Source organism: Rhyacophila brunnea, unplaced genomic scaffold (genome assembly GCF_057557595.1).
Source record: "Rhyacophila brunnea isolate RB1 unplaced genomic scaffold, BYU_Rbru_1.0 scaffold_17, whole genome shotgun sequence".
NCBI classification, from domain to species: Eukaryota; Metazoa; Arthropoda; class Insecta; order Trichoptera; family Rhyacophilidae; genus Rhyacophila; species Rhyacophila brunnea.
Window position 1 is genome coordinate 22,446,992 of NW_028232827.1, and position 21,697 is coordinate 22,468,688.

General features: G+C 31.3%; 1 protein-coding gene across 1 annotated transcript in view; it reads right to left on the reverse strand.

Annotated features, from left to right (window-relative positions):
* LOC147073836 (rho guanine nucleotide exchange factor 10-like protein) overlaps positions 1-21,337 on the reverse strand; it is a 532,434-nt gene extending 511,097 nt beyond the window's left edge. The window contains exons 1-2 of the mRNA XM_085944723.1: positions 20,912-21,337; positions 16,793-17,276 (exon numbers count right to left, since the gene is read on the reverse strand). The gene's annotated coding sequence lies outside the window, so the exon portion shown is untranslated. The remainder of the gene's footprint in view (positions 1-16,792; positions 17,277-20,911) is intronic.
* Between the last annotated feature and the right edge of the window lie 360 nt (positions 21,338-21,697).

Consider the following 21,697-nt stretch of genomic DNA (forward strand, 5'->3'; position numbering starts at 1 on the left):
ATTTTTACAAAATAATGAAACATGAAGAGAAATCATCGAAGCAAACAGTGCTATGGCAGACCTTAATATAAGTGCAATTAAGTGAGTAATATACAATATAAAATTAAATAATTAACATGATTAAGTATAGAAGTCAAAGAAGATTATCATAATCAGCGGCGTTTACCTTTGATGCATATGACGCAATGGATTCGTCAGAGGATTTTAAAAAGGGGCCTCGAAACAGTTATTTGCCCACATGCTCAGCGTATGTCAAAATGGAGATTTTATGCTATTTTCAGAGCATAACCCTGGACATTCCTTAAACGTTGTAGATAATCTATATATATAATTTTGAAGCCTTATTATCCTTTATATTTATTTTAAACAGTTGATGACTGCATGAAGTATTTTTATTACATAAAATAGTATTCTTTTAAACCTCTCGCTCTAATGTTTTAGAATATAGTCATATTTCAGTACATCCATGTGCAGTGGTGTTAAAATTTTTCGTATTTATTAATTTTTAAAAGCATTTATAAAACCTTTTAAAATTTATCTCGACATTGTTATAGTGAAATATTTACAATAAAAAATTATATTGATAATCTCTGTGATCCCAAATTTGACAAGAATTAGGCAATTTATGATTCAAAAAATGGGCAAGATTTACACATTTTAAGATAATTCTAAAGATACTGATTATAAGCTATGTCTTGACCATTCAAATATGATAAACATTCTACGAATAATGTTTGATTTATAATAATTATTGACCTAAGAATAAGGTAGTATTTTTTTGAAATACGCCATTTTTATTGGCATTCCCCAGTGGTTAAGCTACACATACGGCCGTAGCACATAAATTGACAAACGATAAATGAAGTAGAGAGTAAGATCATGGTAACGCGCATGTTTGAACATGTACCGTTAAAAAAAACAGTTAATAATTAATTGAATATACTTAATTTAAAAACACCGCAGATACTTATATACCTGCTAGATACTAGATAAGCATTTCATGTAAGAACTGGTAGTTAAATTCGTCGTAATCAAGTAGGACGCCCGTAGCTTGATTGGTAAAACACATTTGCTCCAGTGTTTACAGAAATCCCGTCGGGCGAATTTATATATATCTGAAGTGTTTTCGAATTATGTATATTTAATGAAATTTAGTATAAAATATTACTTAAAAGTCAAAAGCATAACAAAATTTCTGAAAATAACATAAAAGTGGCCGATATTATAACCACTCACTTACTAATTTATACAAAAAATACACCAATAATATTGATATAAATGTCATCATTGTCATCCTCAATGATAATTATTATACTTAGTAAACGGATGTGATTTATTTGAATTCTGTCAATGCGTCGGGACGATAGATATGTGGGTTCTCATCGCGTGCTCTTCTTCCTCCTTCTTTCATCGATTGTTCGGGCTCGTTACAAAACCATTCAAGAATTAATAATGTATTGAAATGTATATATCAATCTGTATTTTTAAAACGGTTTGTTAAATCCACATTCTCATAAATAAAAAATATACATAATCGTCACAATCGGGCCAATAATAAGGTGCAAAAGAAACAGTACGAATAGTAAATGTGACTTCATAAAAAATTACCACACTATTAATCTACTTTCAAAAAAATAAAATCCAGTTGTTGCATATCACTGGCAGGATAATAAATTACCTGTCCGGAAACATGTACATATGCAGTTCGCCGTATTACACTTCACCATGAAATGTTGTATCGGAAATATAATATGGCCGTATATTAAAGACCGTCCAACCTCTTTGGGTCGTATAGTACTGACATAAAATAAATGTCTAAATAAAACACGGTTCTTATCAGTTTATACTTTACCGGAAGCCAGCAGCAAACAAATTTTGAAAATAGCCGATATACTAGTAATTAGATTACTTGTTAGGTTAGGTTTTCATTCTTGAATTTTGCCAAAATCAGCTATAAAAATTGAAGTAATGTTCATATTGAATCTAATAAATTTGGAGACCGTGCACATAGTATACGGGCATCTCTTTCCGATAAGAAAGCTCATGGTGAATTGTGCCACGGTGAAATGTTTTACTACAATTGACATATTGTAACGAATGAATTAATTCTATATTATTTTTCGTACCTCGTCTAAAACAGAGCAAGAACTATTCTATAAATAATTACAAGATAAAAAGAACTTTTTATATACTTACAACGTTTTTAAACTTTCTGTTGAATTATTATGCTCAAACTTGTACTTGATATGAAGTAAATAAAAACAAACAAATATAGAATACTGAAATGTCATTTTGACATTTCATTTTGATTTCAATAGTAACGCACGTATATATAAATAATTTAGTTGCTAGGACCACCCCCTTAGCAACCAATAATAGTCTTTTACTTTTTACGGATTTTTCTGAAATAACTTTCCATACAAAACAGAATTAACTGAAAATGAATTCAATTCTGCTTAAAGATGGCTAAAAGAATGCATTGGCATCGTGTTCTGATATATTCTAAAAGTTTCAAATGTCTAGCTAGTCGGTAAGTTAGTTAAAAATCGATTGCAAGATTTGTACTGGACAAACAACCACCGGACAAACAAGAATACGAGCTAATAAAAACGTTGTAATAACCAATATTATGCGAAGGTGAATATTAAAAAGGTGATATAGAAGGAGTGCTTGTTAGCTGTGCACTTATTGTTTTATTGAAACGTGGTGTATGAACGGAAAAGCAACGTCAAATAAATGATTACGAGAAAATTACCTGCCTTTGATACATTATTTTACAAAGAATTTTATTTTTATTCTTAGGTATACTTACTGACTAAAGTTTTGTTAAAATACTGACCGAATAAATACATACAACACAGGTATTATTAATTGATATACGAAATATGGTCTGCCCAGTGAGTCAATGACAAAAAAACGTCGAATCTTTGGCAAGAGTTCGCATTTCGCAACGGAATCTCGGTGAGTCGATCTTATTTGAATCAATTTTGAATCACCCAACTAAACTAAACGAAAAACGAGTTAATTCGTAAATTAATTTGTATGCAAAAATCAGGGGTCGACACAAGTCACAACACGAATAATGAATTCCGCAGCACGCGGGTAATAATATAAACGTCCTTGTATTTTACTGAGCAGTACGCGATACTATACAGCGTGGGTGTGATTGTATCATGCCATGCCATTATTGTACAAATCAACAGTGCTGCCAAACTCGTAAATCCGCTAAACACGTGGAAAATTCACACGGCAAACATATCACCTGACGAATGTACCTGCCCATTGTTTCGAACATTACGAATTGCAGAAATTAATCGTTGGCAAATGTGGAATTTTAATCTTCTCGTAAGTACACTGCTGTAATAATTTTAGAAAATAATTATGCTTTCCACGTCCGCAGATGCATTTTTTACCACGTTTTTCTTAGCTCGTATTCTTGTTTGTCCGGTGGTTGTTTATCCAGTACAAATCTTACAATCGATTTTTAACTAACTTCCCGACTAGCTAGACATTTGAAACTTTTAGAATATATCAGAACACGATGCCAATGCATTCTTTTAATACATTTAGCCATCTTTAAGTAGAAGTTGAATTCATTTTCAGTTAATTCTGTTTTGTATGGAAAGTTATTTCGGAAGAAATCCGTAATCCAATCCACTATTATTGGTTGCTAAGAGAGTGGTCCTAGCAACTAAATTATTAATATATACGTGCGATACTATGGAAATCAAAATGATATTTCAGTATTCTATATTTGTTTGTTGCAAAATAGCAAAAAAATGATTTGTTGACAATTGCCTTATTCGTCCTAAATTATTAATACATATGATTGTCAAGTTTATATGATTCAACAGAAAATATAAAAACGTGGTATATAAAAAGTTTTTTTTATCTTAGTGATGTAGCATAAATGTATTAAGACGATAAAATACCCATCATCTAAGAATTAAGGTAGCTACTTACAAATCAATCTAGGAAACTTTCCAACAAGGCTGCAATCAGACATAAAACCCTTTATGTGGCTTGAAAAGTTTAGTTTGTATATCAAAAAGAAAATTTTTCATTATAGGTAAATCAAAGTTGGAAATATCTACATGTTTTGAATAATAGGAAGCTACTAAAGTAAAGATATAAAATTGAAAAATGAAAGTTCCGATAGTTTTGCCTATTATATTATGAGTTCACTTCTACCCCTAACTTCAATAGAACATATTTTTCAAATGTCAAAATAACAAAGTTTGTTTGTTGCATCGCAACTGGGAAACATGACAAACTGACATTTTCTTCGGCTCTTATTAAGGGAGCCAAAGCAGGATCAATCCTAATATATGGAACAACTTTTTTTTAGTTTTCCTCTAACTACCTGCCACCTCTATATATTTTCCTGCATATACCGCGGCTTGGCAAGTAGGTACCTTCCTTCAATTTGTCAAACATTTCAAAACGAGTTTTTCATAAAAAAAACTTTACTCCTTGCTCCATACATACAATTATTGTAAAAGCTCAGTCCATAATAATTATAATGTTTGACGCCCAGTAAATTGGTAGCGACCTCTAACAATAATTTCCTGTAAGCTGTCATAATTACGTTGGGCTCTGAGAATTACTGAATATAGTTTATTATCAGGATTGTTCATAAATGACGTCATATAATTTCTATAGTACCTACCCATCTTCACACTTCGTCACAAAATGCTTTACTTCCTCATAAAATTACCTCACATTTCAGAATACTACCCTTAGGGAGTGGCGACATAATATATTGACGGTCCTCTAGTAGATACAAACAGTGTACCTATATAATATGTACGAATAGGAAAAAAGTTCACGAAATAAATACAAAAACGTGGTGGGAAAACTAAAGCTATCTGTTTTTGTGATAAGTATGTTTCCCAACTTGTCTTACTAAACTGTTGGTTTATAGTTTAAATGTTTAGATGTTCAAATTCCAATTCGAATTCAGAAGTGCTTTCAATTTTAATATATTCGAAGAAAACAATAAAAGACATTTTTATCAAAACTAACTAAAGTATAATATTATAGTGTTTAATGTTTATATTGGGAGCGGTCGATTATAATATGTTGGTAATTTAATTATCTGGGTTTAATTAATTTTATTTTGTAATATAAATAATAATATATAACATGATTATAGTTAATTATATTTATTTGTTGTTTTCGAATCTTCTATTTTATATATCTGTCATAAAAATGAATCGTTCCGCGTGGAACATTGAACCGGCTCGCCAACCGTCATTTTCATACAAATAATATAATATACTTATTGGCTATTACATTATTCATAATCACAAGTAATGTAGCCACTAATCAAGTATCTAAATAAAATGTATATTATTTTATGATCGTCCACAAACTTGCACATTTATTATTGTAAATAAATCAAATCATTAGTGGATTTGTGGATCGAATTTTAATTGAATAAAATTCGACAAATAATATTATTATTACATAAATTATTTATTATCTCGCATAAATCAATATTAGATAATTACTTAATTTTGCAACAAAATATTGTGAATGATACTGTAAATTGAAAATTCAGTTTCCAATTTTTTTAAAGCTATGTTCGATCCTAAGAAGATCATAATATAGGCCTCCACATAGGAGAGATTGTAATGGATGTTGGCCACTTGCTCGATCTATTAGGTCCATACACACATTGAAAAACCACATGTGAATTTTTTCACAACCCGGAACTCGAACCCGGGATGCGTTATAAACCTCGCTCGGCCATCGTGGGCGATGGAAATTCACATTATTTTTATGTTTCACTTAGGAATATTTTTTTTAAATGTTTAATATACATAACATTACAAAAGTCATATTATGACATTCTGACTTACCACGAATTCATAATGAGACATCTCGATTAATGAATAAATAGTTATATGAATGGGATATTACTCATAGTTTTCATAACATTACTTACATGTTGGTAAGTTTATTTTCTAATCATCATAATATGATCAGAATAATATAGTATTCCCAAAAATTGTTTTGATTAAATATATAATAGATAATCATTACAGATTAATTAATTTTATTATTGTGTAGGTATCTAGGTCAATAAAATACATCACACTGACTGATAGTCAGTGAGTTCATTTAGATAAATGTCTGAGATCGTAAATGATGAACATTGTCATACATAATATGTATTTACCAGTGGCGAAGGGTGAAGGAAGGCTGTTAAGATTCGATATAAATGGTGCATATTAAACTTTGTCAGTCAAATGTATTTGTTTTACTAGAACTAAATTATAGTTTTCATCAACTGGACCCAGCCAAATCCAAGCCATATTAGATAATGGTCAAAAAATATTCGTTTATCTATAAAATATCTAAAATTATGCCATTAAACCATACATGATTTTAGATATTTTATTGAAAGAAGAATATTTTTTATTGATTATGGTTTGGTTTAGGCAGGGCTTAATGAATTAATTAATTGAAAAAACTAACCAACACCATAGACTGTGATATGTATTCTTAATTCAACGAAATCTGACAAAGTGTGCACTATTTTTGTCGGTTCCCCCAAAGCATACCTAAACTATTATGGTTTGGTAAGGCAGGGTTTAATTGAATTTTACTAATTAAATTAACTAGCGCCATCTGCAAAATGTATTCTTACTTCAATGGAAACAAATAAGTATGACTGATAAAGTTTAATGTGCACTATTTATGTCGGATCTTAACAGCCTACCTCCATCCCTCGCCACTGGTATTTACATTACTTACATCCAAGATAGAGTGGACTATACAAATTGTAATATGTACATAAATACAATACATACTTTTTACAACGTTTTTATTATTTTACGTTTTTCGGTTGTTTGTCCAGTACAAATCTTGCAATCGATTTTTAACTACCTTCCCGACTAGCTAGACATTTAAAGCTATTAGAATATATCAGAACACGATGCCAATGCATTCTTTTAATACTTTTAGCCATCTTTAAGCAAAATTGAATTCATTTTCAGTTAATTCTGTTTTGTATGGAAAGTTATTTCGGAAGAAATCCGTAATACAATCCACTATTATTGGTTGCTAAGTGGGTGGTCCTAGCAACTAAATTATTAATATATACGTGCGTTACTATGGAAATGAAAATGAAATGTCAAAATGACATTTCAGTATTCTATATTTGTTTATTTGTTTGTTTGTTTTTTATTTACTTCATATCAAGTACAAGTTTGAGCATAATAATTCGATAGAAAATTTAAAAACGTTGTATAGAAAAAGTTCTTTGTTATTATTTCTTTTTAACACTACAACATGTCATGAGGTTCAATGACAGTAGTGTGGTAGTAGATGCGATGAACTACTCACAAAAACAACCAAGCTTTGAGAAAATCACATGCTTAATTGTGATTCGCTATATTATGTTGAAAATAAAACTATAAGACCATTAAATTAAATTAAAAAGCTCATCATATCTACTGAATACATACGCGAATAGACAATATTGAATGTGTTTATTCGCCTGAAATAATAGTATGGCTATAAAGCTATAATCGTGAAAAGCAAACGCAGTGAAAATATGACGACGAATTAACATTTTTTTTAGATGTCATAAACATAATACGACTACAGTGTGTCATAAAAGCTGTGATTCTAGTGATCTTATTAATACATTACGAAAGTAAATTAACGTTAGACATTTTTAAATTTAAAATTAAAAAACATTATGAATGATTTAAGCATATCAGTATTTTTTCTATATTACGAAAATGCTTGTCCGTGAAAGATACCTAATATGGACTCAAACATAAATAAAGACACAAGGTTTTCGGATTTTTTAATCCCGTCACTGTTACACTTTGCCATAAAATCTCCCCTTCCACATACGTTAAAAAACAAAATTGTTAAAAATCTATTTTGTTGGTTTTCTCCTGAAAGAGACAGTAAAGAGAGTCGCAACCTGACATGATTTTTTTTCAAGCCAACCCAATTCCTGAAACCGGCTAAATACCATTCACATTCTTATCGTATAAAATGCGGATCTGTATGATGTTGACATGATATGAGAAGTTGCAAAAAGACTGGCGAATGACAGGAATTCTTGGAGACACCACATGTTGTATTGCTCTGCGAATGAAGATAACATTCAATTTTTGACTGGACTTCGTGGCTTTGCTGGCAGGGTCTATGACGTGGTCTTCTTATACGTTCAACATATCTATGTGGCAGATAAATACAGGGTAAAAATCAAATCCTTTGGGAATATCCTAAAATGTATACGGAAAGGAAAGAGCTGCTCAAGTCGGTTCAACTAGCTGTTAGGCCAATCGGACCATCCGATATGGTCACCACAAAGGCCAATTTTATTGCATTTAGATAATTTGCGTTATCATACTGCCAACGTGAAGATCTTTTCACTTAGAATGTTTGGCAGTTTTGTTTTAGCTTTTGTTACTATTTTAATATTGCCTCTACGTGCTCCTCTCTCCAATGAGTACACTTAACTTAGTCATGTAAAGTCAGTCAAAGCACATTTGAGTAACCATGACTTGGGTAACTTCTCCTAAGACATTACCAGTGATAAAAAATGATGCTTCACACCAAACGAAGGATCCCATGATACACCTGATTAAGACCGGGTGTGGTGCGGGGTGGGTGTGGTAAGGTGAGGCCGCCATTAACTTTAAAGCTCATTCTGAGAAAATACATAGAAGAAGAAAAAAATATTGTTTCTATAAAAATTCGAATATCTAATTTAATTGAACCAAGAGTTGTCAATAATTCTTTACCGCGTTGTAGGACTTGTAAGCAGTATCTATTTTTACAAACCGCGATTCGCTCGTAGTCTATTGATAATGGGAGTGACTCATTCACTCTCTGTTTCATTGAAAATAATCAACATTTGGTATCGTTTTTTGCTTTTAATTTTCAATGTGTGCTAAGTGTTAGTCATTCCCGCTCATTACATAGTGTATAATATGTGATAATATTATTATCAAGTGTTATACATTTTTTGCGAACAAATGATAAATAATTACGTAGATTACAGCGTATCGTTTTTATTTTATTGTAAAATTTGAGGTCTGTGTTACAAAAGATTACTCTACTTAAACGACTAAAATCCACCATAATGATACATAATATAGATATATAATATATGTGTTTTCTCACAGTTATAGGTATAGGTTTAAGCATCCAGCATGAGCATGATCAGTGATGATTTTCCACGAAACAGACGAGGCGATCACTTCGCCAATAATAACCAAAATCAAGACATGTATTTTTCACAAACTGACTAACAAATCATCAAATTATGGTTGTATTTTATCATTCAACGAGGGTTTATTGTATACATAACTAATTTCAAGTAGGCAGTGTTCTACATCACGTTTCACTTGAACGAACGTATTATATTTGGCAGTGGCGAAGACTCTATACTAGGCGATTATTTGAAGCCTACCTTCTTAAGAAAAATATTTTTTAATTGCATATTGACTTATTTATATAATCACTTGATTATATATTCTATAAAATAATTTATTTTGCCAACGGGAGATGCCGTATGTGTAGGAGTGTATTACACAGATAATAACAAAACAATTTGCAAGGTTTTAAAAATTATACCACAGCGCGCCATCTGTGTTGACGTAAATAAAGGTCGGATTATGGTTTCAAATAATTCTCATTTTTTTTTCATATGGACTTTACGTCACGTAGCCCCGCCCAGTCTATCGAATTGTATGAATTAAGGTAAGCTTCGATCGCAGAGCCTAAAACTAAATAATTAATAATTAGATAAAGATAATTAAAAATAAAAAGAACTGTTATCTATCGATTTTTGATGTGTATAAATGTTTTGAAAAAATACGTAATTTAAACTGATCGCTTAATTTTATGTCATCGTAGTGAGTTTTTGAAGTCTCATTAAATTAGTGTGTCGTTGTCATTAGTGTGTACCTATTCATTAGTTGTAATATTGTATTATCTTCTTATTTCTCGTAAGTATACCTGACAAGTGTGTTCTTTTTATCAGATCTCCACAGCCTACCTCTTTCCAAAAGTCACCCTTCGCCACTGATATTTGGCGAATATAATGAAAATGATATAATTTTGGTCTTTTTTGGGTACTCATTGTCAAACAATTATCATAATGTGTAAAAAGTCAACTGAGCGATGGTAAGGAAAACTACGCCTCAGCTTAAAGCGCTGATATCCAAATATTCTTTTTCTCTCACTTATGCGGCAGGCTGTGAGTAATATAGTACGAATCAGGTGTATTATACATATGATATTTCTTCCTCTTCAAAATCGCAATGCAGTCATAATAAAAAAATACCTGAATGTACGTACACGCTTTTTATATTTTCATAATTTCTATGGGCCATAGTGCAATCGACTAAAAATCATCCCGCGATCGACGCATTGGATAGGTTGATAGGTATATTGTAATTTTAACAGATTTATCGAATAGGAAGGAAAATACAATAATACCTCTATATCCCTAAAAACGCCACTGACTACGGTACATAATGTTCATTTCTCTCACAAATTCACAGGTATATTTTTCAACGTGTGTCTGGGTAAGTTGAGCAATTAGTAACAATCAAATCTGTTGAGACAGCTTTTTGGGAGGCGCCCTAGATCCACATCAGATTGTAGAAAAATGAAAAAACCATAACGATGATAAGCACACATTTAGGAAGATGGACCAATGCATACGGTTGGTACCTACTAGCCTGAGGTTCCCAGATCTTCGTTGAGTATGTATGGTGACATGATGGGTTCAACTTATTAATAATACAAGATTATTTCAATTAATTCTTGTGTTTTCTGAATGAGATATCTAATATTCTAAATATATTTTCATATAAACTTTGTTATATTATAGTTTTCTCTCTTTTACTTAGGGTCCATGTTTCACACGCATGTGTGATTACGGGAAGCACACCCTGGTTGAACACTTTGCGCTTTAGACACATTGGAAGGTCACTTTTGAAGACATTACAAAAGCACTCCAGTCTAGCTCCAGAAACTTAGAGTAGCACACCGCGGTATGGATAGGTGCATGCTGGGCAGAATGCGAAAGGACAAAAAAAGGAATGAGTGGATAAGAAAGCAGACAAGGGTTTGCGACGTGATAGAGTTCATTAAAAGCCTCAAATGGAGATGGGCTGGACACATTGCTGGAAAAAGAGACAATCGTTTGAAGAATTTAGTCATCCAGTAGTATCCAAGAGGTACAAAACGTTCGCAAGGTAGACCTAGATGCCGCTGGATCGATGAAATGATAAAGTTCTGCGAAAGTACGTGGCAACGCAATACACAGGCCCGATAGAAGTGGAAGCAGCATGAAGAGACCTTCATCCAGCAGTGGATAGATTCAGGCTGATGATGATATTATAGTTAAAAAATTACGTAGTAAAATAATAACACCGATAGCACGGTCATCTGTAACAAATTCGTATTAAAATTTCAAATCTAATGGACTTAGCTGAGCAAATAAACAATAGCCACCCAAAAATAATATGAAACCACAAAATCCTATAATAGATCTAATATAACCAAGGTAAGTGTTTAATAAGACAGTAAATTAACCTTTTCGAATGCTTTCACTTGATTGGGCAATTTGGTAAGTGGGCTGTATTGGCAGGGCTATTTTAGCGGAGCTATTATAGTCCGGTTCATTATGATGAACAAAAGCACCGTTTCGTAAAAAAAAAAACAACACAAAAAGATACATATAACTAGAGTTGGTCGGGAATTTCCCGACGGGAATTCTCGAGAAATTTTCGAGATTTTCAATCCCGAATCTCGAGAATTAAAATTTTCAACATTTCGGGAAATCCCGGATCTCGAGAATCTTTTCTCGGGAATCGGGATTTCTTTATTATCAAATATTAATTGAAAAACGTTTTTTCTATATGAAAAAAATAGACAGACAACATAAAACGTTCACAGACTGATCGGGGCATTTAACACAATTAAGCCAACTTCGACTCGAAATGAGCGCAATTTTTCAACGTCAGGGAATTTTGTGTCTCAAAAAGGAGGTACCTACGCGATTGTCTGACGCAGCGGTTGACAGTCTGTGTTTTTTGAAATTCTATTTTAATACGTAATATTTGAATTATTTTTGTTTTCCTACTTCTATTTGTTTGTCTTCTTACATAAATAAAAGGAATCATATTTTTTTGGGTTTTGTCTGTTTTTACACCGATTTTAAGATTTTTTACAGGTTTTTTTACAATTTCCCGATATCTCGAGAATTCCGGAGAATTCTTTTCTGGAAATCCCGAATCTCAAGAATTCAAAATTTCATCATTTCGGGAAATTCCGAATCTCGAGATTGAGATTTTCTCGGGAAATACTCAACTCTACCTATAACTAAGTAAAAAATACATTGGATCATCTCATATTGATAAGCCCCTCCGGTTACCGTCCTATTCTGACCATCTTGATACGTTTTTCGACTGAAACACTATGACTTATCTATGCCTATAATAAACATTGCCTCTTCATTATCAGCTGTGAGTGAAGAGGCGACGTTGGACGTGGCTCGCCAACGTGCTACGGATGACAAAAGAGAGCCTCAACATGGCTTGCTTGTTCTTCAACAGGCAACCGTATTCTTTACACGTGTTAAGTTTATCGTATATTCTTCCACACTCGAGATCGGTTGCCTGTTTTTCCACACCTGTTAGGTATTTTAGTTCCTATTATTTCTGAGTTCCCTAGTCCATATGCTCGAAGAAGAAGAATATAATAAAAATAAAAGGACATTATCATTATTACACATGTCATGGTGTTGTCTGATACTGTCTGTCGTAGGGTTGACATATTTAGAACCATTAACTTAAACACATTATATTAATTCATACCAGTTAACTTTATAGTTAACCTTACTTGTAATTAAACTTCCAATAGGGATTTCATATATTTATTTTATATATGCTCAGTAATTTGAAATTGATAAAATATATTTTTAATACAGACACCACAACGTTGTACCTATTAAACATAATAATATCTACTCGACATTGATCCAATGAGTAAAGCTTAGTCCTCGCCAATGACGATGACGTAGTTATGACGTATTAGTGATTTAAATTTTATTATAATCCTGATTTCATTTGACACTGAGATCATAGTTATACTCATTGATTCAATGAGTAAACATTATGATACTATTATCTCTTTTAACTTTTACTCTGTCTGTTTGCATATTTAATACTTTTTTTATCATCAAGTTGTTTAACTATTTAGCTGCAATAAAAAATGACAACACCTGTCATGACAGATATAATTTGCAAAACAATATGTAAAAATCCATTATTTTTTAAAATTAAGTATCTACATTAGAAATAAATCATAATTAACTCACCATAATTATTATGAGTTGCATCCAGAAAAATAGTTTTTCAAAAAAAAAAATGGATTTAGGATAATTAATGTCAGATGTGTCTTATTTTAAAATTATTTTATTCGACGGATAAATTAGGTACTAACGAGATATGTGAGATATCTAGTCTCTGGCGTGGTGGCCGTGGATACGATATAACAATATTACGCCTTTTGGCAGCAATTTGGTCAATTACTTATAGGTATTATGACCTGCTGGTTAAAAACTACAAAAACACCGCATTACTGAATGAATAATATGTAAATAATGATTTTAAGAAAACTAGTCATGACCAGTTATTACTATTTTTTATGAATTGGTTATCCGGCATTTTTTATTTTACTATTTTATTCTCTGTGTACGTTTTATTATAAATAGTACCTACGTATAAATTATTCTTGCAACTCAAAATAGCAAAGTTATACTCGACTCACTCGAGATGTCTTACTCAACTGCAATACAAATTAAGATAAGTCCAACGTCTGAATTGTTTAGTATTCAAAGGATATAGAATTGGGAGATATTATTATTTATACGGTGTGATCGGTGAATATTATGCGAAGCATTGCATACTAATGAAAACTAACCGTCGCGTCGTCTCGATTCGGAAAACTTAGACAATATAAATGTTAACATATTGTATAAAAAATATACTTACATATTTATGTAGAAGTAGCTATTTATATAGGCAGAAGCACATTGGGTCGGAAAAATCCCGATAGGTCCCAAAAACATTGTTTTTAGTTAGAATTATATAAGTATATTCCAAAATGATATGATATCACAGATTTTGTTAGATGTCCATACTCAATATCTCTCGGAGCCTTGTTTTATTGTATTTATTACGTTTTTATCACCCTTCGGGTTGTTCAATATTTGACTTATGGCCAGATGCATATCATACACATTTTATTCTTAGACTACCTACTAATTAATACGTCTCTGCAAATGGGTAATTTTTTCATTGACTGCTGTCTCCTAAGTAGGGATTGCAATACCGAATGAATATATCAATAGGTACCGGTATTTCGCCTATATTTTATTGAATACCGGTATTCGTCAAAACATATTATAGTAAGAAAATGAAGTACTTATCAATCAATATCGCTATTAAAATCTTTCGAAAACACTATTTGATAGCAACCTTAAGAACCTACCTACATTTATTATGTTGACCTTTATAAATAATATACATATTATATATAGAACAACTAATTTTTACAAATACTGAGAGTCCAGGTACAAATAAAATCTCTGTTAAATTCAACGTTTGTTAGATGCACTATCAATGTTGGATCAATAGTTATAGAATAATTGGAAATATTTGCCATGAATGTTTTCTATTTAGAAATATGTTAATTCACCGCGACAATTTTATAAGTATATTAGGGGGATTTTGTTTTATTATTATTTTACTTATGTTGGTTTCAGTCGATACCTATATTGTTTGGCAGCATTAATTTCTGCACCAAATTTAATATTAAGTACAATATACTTAGTAGTAAGTTATGAAAAATAACATTAAATTAATTTTCAAAAACATTAATATGAATGCTTTCTTAATACCGGTATTTTGGATTTTTGAAACCAGTATTTCGGTATCGACAAATAATTGAATACCGGTTTTTAAATACCGGTATTGCAATCCCTATTCCTAAGGTAGTTATTAGTTACGTAATATATTTACGAGATTTTATTTAGATATTCCATCTACTTGTTAGGGGCACAATACAATCACACATTACGTAAAATTTGCAAAAAAAAAAAATTCTATTTGCAGTCTTAAATGTGCTTGACAATTTTTTTACATTATATCAAAATGGCGGAATATGGAGATTACCGATATTAAAGCTAACAGCCTCAATTAAATTCTATCATATCGCATATATTTAGATTCGATATCCAAGATCGATAAATACTAAATAGGTTACATCAAGGTGGCAAAAAAACTCGTCAAAACATGTTATATATATACTTATGGCTTGTAACAGAATTTTTTAGTTGTGTCAGTTTTCCCTCATTCATACAATATTAGAGTAAATGGAATAGATGAATAAATTAAATTGAAAATGAATAATATAAAATATTACATTGAGTATATTATCAACTGTGATGTTTATGCAGCAATTTCTTATTTCACTAAAACACAAAGTGCATTCGACGAGAAGTGAATATTATATTATTACTACGATTGTTGGTGTATCTCTCTCTCTCACGTTCTAGAAAAGTTGCACAGATTCACCTGCCAATTTAATGCAAAACGGTTGACATATATGGGTAATAACAAAATGCATTACATTTGATCTAGAAAACGCCACATAATTTGCATTTTGATGAATAGTCAGGAATGCGTATAATTTTGTTTTCTAGTAATCTATGTTTAAATAATTGTCATGGTAATTCTTCCACGTATGCTATGCTTTCCAAGCCCGTCGTAAGAAACACGGTCGCCATTGTACGGAATCGCAAAAAGGTGGACCATTAATAATAATATATAATTTTTAAATTGCGATGGAAAACACAACATTGTTTGTTTAATATTTGTCGATGTTATGTAAGTAACGGTCAGCTGGGAGGATATATATTAAATTCTGTGAAAGATAAAACTTTACAAAAATATACCAAACATGAAATTAAAAAGTAAGCATTTTTATCGATTTTCTATGTTTTATACTAGCTGGCATTCATTTTCATGTTCCCATGAAGAAGAAAATACCCAGCTGGCTAATTCGCATGTTGTTTTTCGATGTGTGTTTGAACCAAAAAACCTAAGAAACTTCTTTGTAAGGCTTATATGATACAATGGAAAAATATGTGTTATATTAGGTTAAACTTATTATGGTCTTAGAACAACGACTTCTTTTTATTAATTTTACGATAATTAAGTGATGTTGACAGTTTTTTATTAAAACATTTTTTGGGTCGTTCTAGAGATGGGTCCAAAGGCTGAAACAACTGTCAATTATTTATAACCCAATTAACTCAATAAATAGGTTGAGGTTGAGCTTATTCATAATGATTTTTATTAAATTAATTTAGCTGCTGGTAAGCATTTACTTTCGATGTTTAACTCTAGTATATTATTGTTTATTTCTTCAGTAACTAAGTAATAAAATAATTTTTGTTTATGGTATACGGCATACGCTCTTCTTTGCTATTTATAATTATTGCATATTTCGTACTTCTAATGAGTAGGTACTGTGGCGCATTGGTTGTTTTATATTGGCTGTTGAATAAAATAAATATCAAACTAAATTAATTAAAAATAAAGTGGAGATTTTAGTATCGATCGAAGATTTTTATATTTCAAAGTCGAAACGAAGATTAATTATTTCCACGAATCGGAACAATTGCAAATTTCAATTTGAGCCCTGTGCCAGATGAAAAAAATGTTAACGGTGCACTTACATTTTATCAAGACGACTCCGTTTTGAATGTCCTGCATTGTGTCGGTTTTCATTCCACTGGTCCAGTTGACAGAAAAACTTCACACATTTTCACCATAGTACAATACTATTTTCACCTTTCACATTATTTGCACTGTTTTCACTATTAACTATGATCGTGTAATGCCAATATGATATAGGTAATTATATAATTGTCTATAGTACAAAATATTACCAACAGTTCGAATTCAAAAATTGTATAGTGGCTTCGATTTTCACTGTTCAATATTTTCTTTCGTTGTCAATTTTCAATACAATGCATCCTTGCCGGTACGTCAAATTGACGTCGACAGTACAACGTCACAACTTAAAACACGTGTGTGGGGGTCCGTCCTTTATTTAGTCTCAACTGAATGTCATGCATCCACGCTGCTATGAGCAAGAACAAAAAACGGATATTCAACACTGTTCGCTGCTACTCATTTGAATGCTGCTTATGTGTGTGTCTGTAAAACGTTATAAGTGATAAAATGACAGTTTAGAAATCGCCACTTTGATAAATAATTATTCAAATTATGCTAAATAAAAATAAATAAACTTTAATTACATACTATCCAGTTTTGCCGACATCTAGTTTTACTCGTTTAAAATATTATTATGTATAATCCATACCAATTAATAAAATCAAGAGCGTCTCTGTCGGTCCGTTTCAGTAAGTTATTGTATTACTAAAAAAATACTATACCAATATTGATGAAACTTATAGACTTCGTTGTTAGTTTCAACTTCTTAAAGTGCTTTAAACATGGAATTCCTATACATTCTTATTCCGAAAAAGCAACCGTTTTATGTTAACCTATCAATATAAAACGTTTACCGATTGCGTCCCCATGGTTAGATACCGGATAGAAATTCAAAAATCGATACGTCGTTGATTTACTTTCCGAGATATCATTTTTGCATTATTCGATATTTTAAAATAGTTTCTCGATTTAATGAAAGGAAACAAGATATTAAAAAAAAGAGAGCGTTTGTCAAATTTAATATTAAATAGATTCCATAAATCAAACCCAAGCAAAGCCAGGAACTTCAGCTCATGCCAGAATGACACAGAAATAATTTTAAATTACTTATTGTCAGTCCGAATTATGGTACTAGTTTATTTATTTGTTTCCACTTTATTATTTGAATGACGACATAGTCATAACTAGCCGATCCAAACAAAGACTGATCGACCATGCCACAACATTGAAAAAGGGAGCGGAAAAGCTTGGATTAGAAATAAACGCCTGCAAAACAAAATACATGGTATCCACGCGAGAGCAGGGTCCACCTCGATATATCTGTGTGGAGCAGCAGGTATGGGAAGAGGTTCAGAGCTTCACGTACCTGGAATCTAACCTAAATACACTCAATAAAACAACAGAAGAGGTGAACATACGACTCATAACTGCTAATAAGTGCTTCTACGCCTGAGGGTCTACTGAGTTCGAAAATCCTAAGCAAGAATAGAAAACTGCTTATCTACAAAACAGTTATTCGACCAGTAGCTACCTATGGCTGTGAGACATGGTGCCTCATTCAAAGGGAAGAACATAAACTGCCCATATTCGAAAGAAAGATCCTCAGGAGAATTTTTGGGCCCACATTGCAAAATGGAAGTTACAGGATAAAAATGAACCATGAGTTAGAAGAGTTAATAAAACATGAAACGGTGGTGAAATTCTGTCGATCCCAAAGACTAAGGTGGGCTGGACACGTTGAGAGAATGCCTGAGCACAGGACGCCAAAAATCATGACCAAGTGGATCCCACAGTGGAAACGGTCTAGGGGCAGACCAAAGAAGAGGTGGGCTGACTGTATCGAAGAGGACTGGAGAAAGATGGGGAGGGCTGGAGAAAGATGGGGAGGGCTGGAGACTGGAGAAGAGCAGCCAGGGAAAGGAGCGTGTGGAGGACAATTGTAGAGGAGGCCAAATCCCGACCCGGGATGTAGTGCCGAGAAAGAAGAAGAAGAAGATTTGAATGAGTTAAGAGTTTATATTATTTAACTCAAATATTATCGTATGTTTATGAATAATATTGGTGAATAAAATATTCGATCAGTTTATTAATAGATCTGTCTATTCAATGATGATTAGTTAAAAATATAAGTACTTGAAAAGTGTGCCGTATTATTAAAACTCGATTATTTTCCATAAATATGACTAATGCAAGTACTTACGTACTAACAATCAATCGTAACCTTCTGGGGGTCGAATTTGATAACACGACTAGCTGTCCAATCTAAATTATATTTTTTTTATGTCATGCCACTCAAGAATTTTTAATGTAACAGTGTTATACTTACTTACATACTGGGATATAATGATTTTTTTTTATAATTCATAGTACTTACTTGATAATTATTATTATCGTTAACTTTATGATTTATAATAATAATTTTTACATTATTATCGTACTTAATTGAATAATGATTTCATTAGATGCATAAGTTTTATGCAAATATTGAAAAGTAAACTTAAGTAGTCTAGATGCAGCGAACATAATATACTGAAAATTTAGGTCAAATTAATTTTCTTTCATAGACAATAGTACACAATAATAATTATTATGTTTGCATTATCTATTGAAAAGACAAAGAGGTTACAAAATTTTGTTTTGTAAACCGCTCGAAAGAATTACTTTTATTGCAACATTGCTTGTCTATTATATTTTATACACTGCAGTAAATACAATGTTTTTCATTCGATATTCAAAATTGTCTTGATTTGTTTGTAACTGAGTATAATATTATTTCAAAAACAGGTAAGGAAAATATTGTTTAAAATAATTCATTTATAATATTGTTTATGTACCTATACTATAGGTATACGATAAAATGCACATGACCGTATGAATAATAAAATAATAAAAAAATATTACATTATTATGGACAACGCGGGAAAATAATTCTCGGATACGTATGTATTGTGCGTTTTTGCGAGACGTGAATGTGTTATTATTATAAATGTGTGTGTTGCGAAGGAATTGTATTTTTAGACAAGCAGCAGGTGGTTAGGTATTCCATTTTCAAAAAAGAATTCGATTATTTTAATGCATTACGAAACCATAGAAAATACCAAACAACTAGATTGGGAATTAATGTAATAATTGTGTTTACAATACATACCTACCAACTACCAAAAATAGGTAAGTAAATAAAACAATAACATCACCTCTTTCCTTTTTAAATTAACTTAAATGTATTACAATGCAATAAAACTGCAAAGTATGTGTTATAATAATGATGCTAATAGATTATTAGAAAATAATTATAAATTCTAATGAGTTTCTAATTCGAAACGATTTATGTTTGCTGTATGCATTAGTCAGTTACTTACTGATAAAAATGTTTTGACAGATATTTTGGTGATAATATTCGGGTTATCGTATTTACTGTGTTCGTGTTAAATATTTGCCTAATAATTATGCAATTTAATGTTTAAATATTTCATTTTATTATATTGTTTAATGATACATATTAAGTACCTACATATGTATTGGAAAATGGGTAGGTATTGCAATATTGGATGACGTATATTAAAAAAAATATATATATTATATGACAAAACAATGTTGCTGGCTTCTCAATTAAACAATAGGTTATGTTGTAACTTTAATTTCCAATGCTGGATTTTTTATTTTAACTGTGGCTGGGATAATGTCAATGCTCTCGTCTTTTTGGCTTATCATTTTCCGCATTATTGTTTCTTGAATAACGTAGGTATGAATTTCAATCAAATATGCAAAAAAATTGGAGGTCGGAAATGAAAATAATGAATCATTTTTATGCTTAACTTAATGGAGCAATTTAATAATCAATAAAAAAGACAAAACAGTTCAATTTTATATTCACATTATCATAACATTATTTCAGATAGTAGGTAGGTACTAAAACATGTAAAATATTTATTTGACACACTGACATTCAAAGTCTATTTGTCATGGTGGTGCATTCTCGACTGTCAAAACAAAACAGTTGCCACAGTGTCAAAAGTATAAACCAAAAGACGAAATATAATTAACTAATAAACTTATGGAATATATAAGTAATTTAATAAATTATCTTAAAATATCTATTTTCTTGCATACAAACTTACAATCAATTTACTTTAAAAAAAGACGATTTTTAAACTGTATTTACATTCACAGTATGATAAATTTGATGCACACAAGGACACAAAATATCCTTCAAGATATTTATTATTGTTCCACAAAGTTTACAGAGCGCAGTCTATGGTCAGGGGCAAGTTCTTTTTTTCAAAACACGCGGGGGTTATGCGCCATGAATAAAAGAATAATCACAAAAATTACACCAACGTGAGAAACACAAACAAATTCAAAATTAGAACACACGCGGTCGACTTGGGAGAACGATAAAAGTTTATAAAGTAATTCAAAAATAGAATACTGCTGGAATATGTTTATTAGTGATGTTCTGTACGTCAGAACTCGCGATTCGGTAAAAGAAAAATCGTCGATACGCTATGCGGCAACACTGCCACCAACGTAACTCGATGGAGACTGACTGTTGTTTTGAATTTTAACACGCTAGTTCCATGCACCACCGCAATAGCGCACTATTCGGCAAACGGACCTAGGGGGGCGAAGAATTATTATAACGCAAATTAAAACGTTTATTGCCATTTTATTAGTAGTTTAATAATTAATATTATTATAATTAAATTTACTATTTTATGCAAACTATACAAATTGAGCTTTGTGAAACACTTTGGAGTCCCACTTTTACTTAGTTCCATAATAATATAATATTGAAGTAGAAACATAAAGTACATAATATTATGTACTTTATGTTTCTTAAAGTACATAATATTATTATGTACTTTATGTTTCTTCTTCAATATTATATTATTATGGAACTAAGT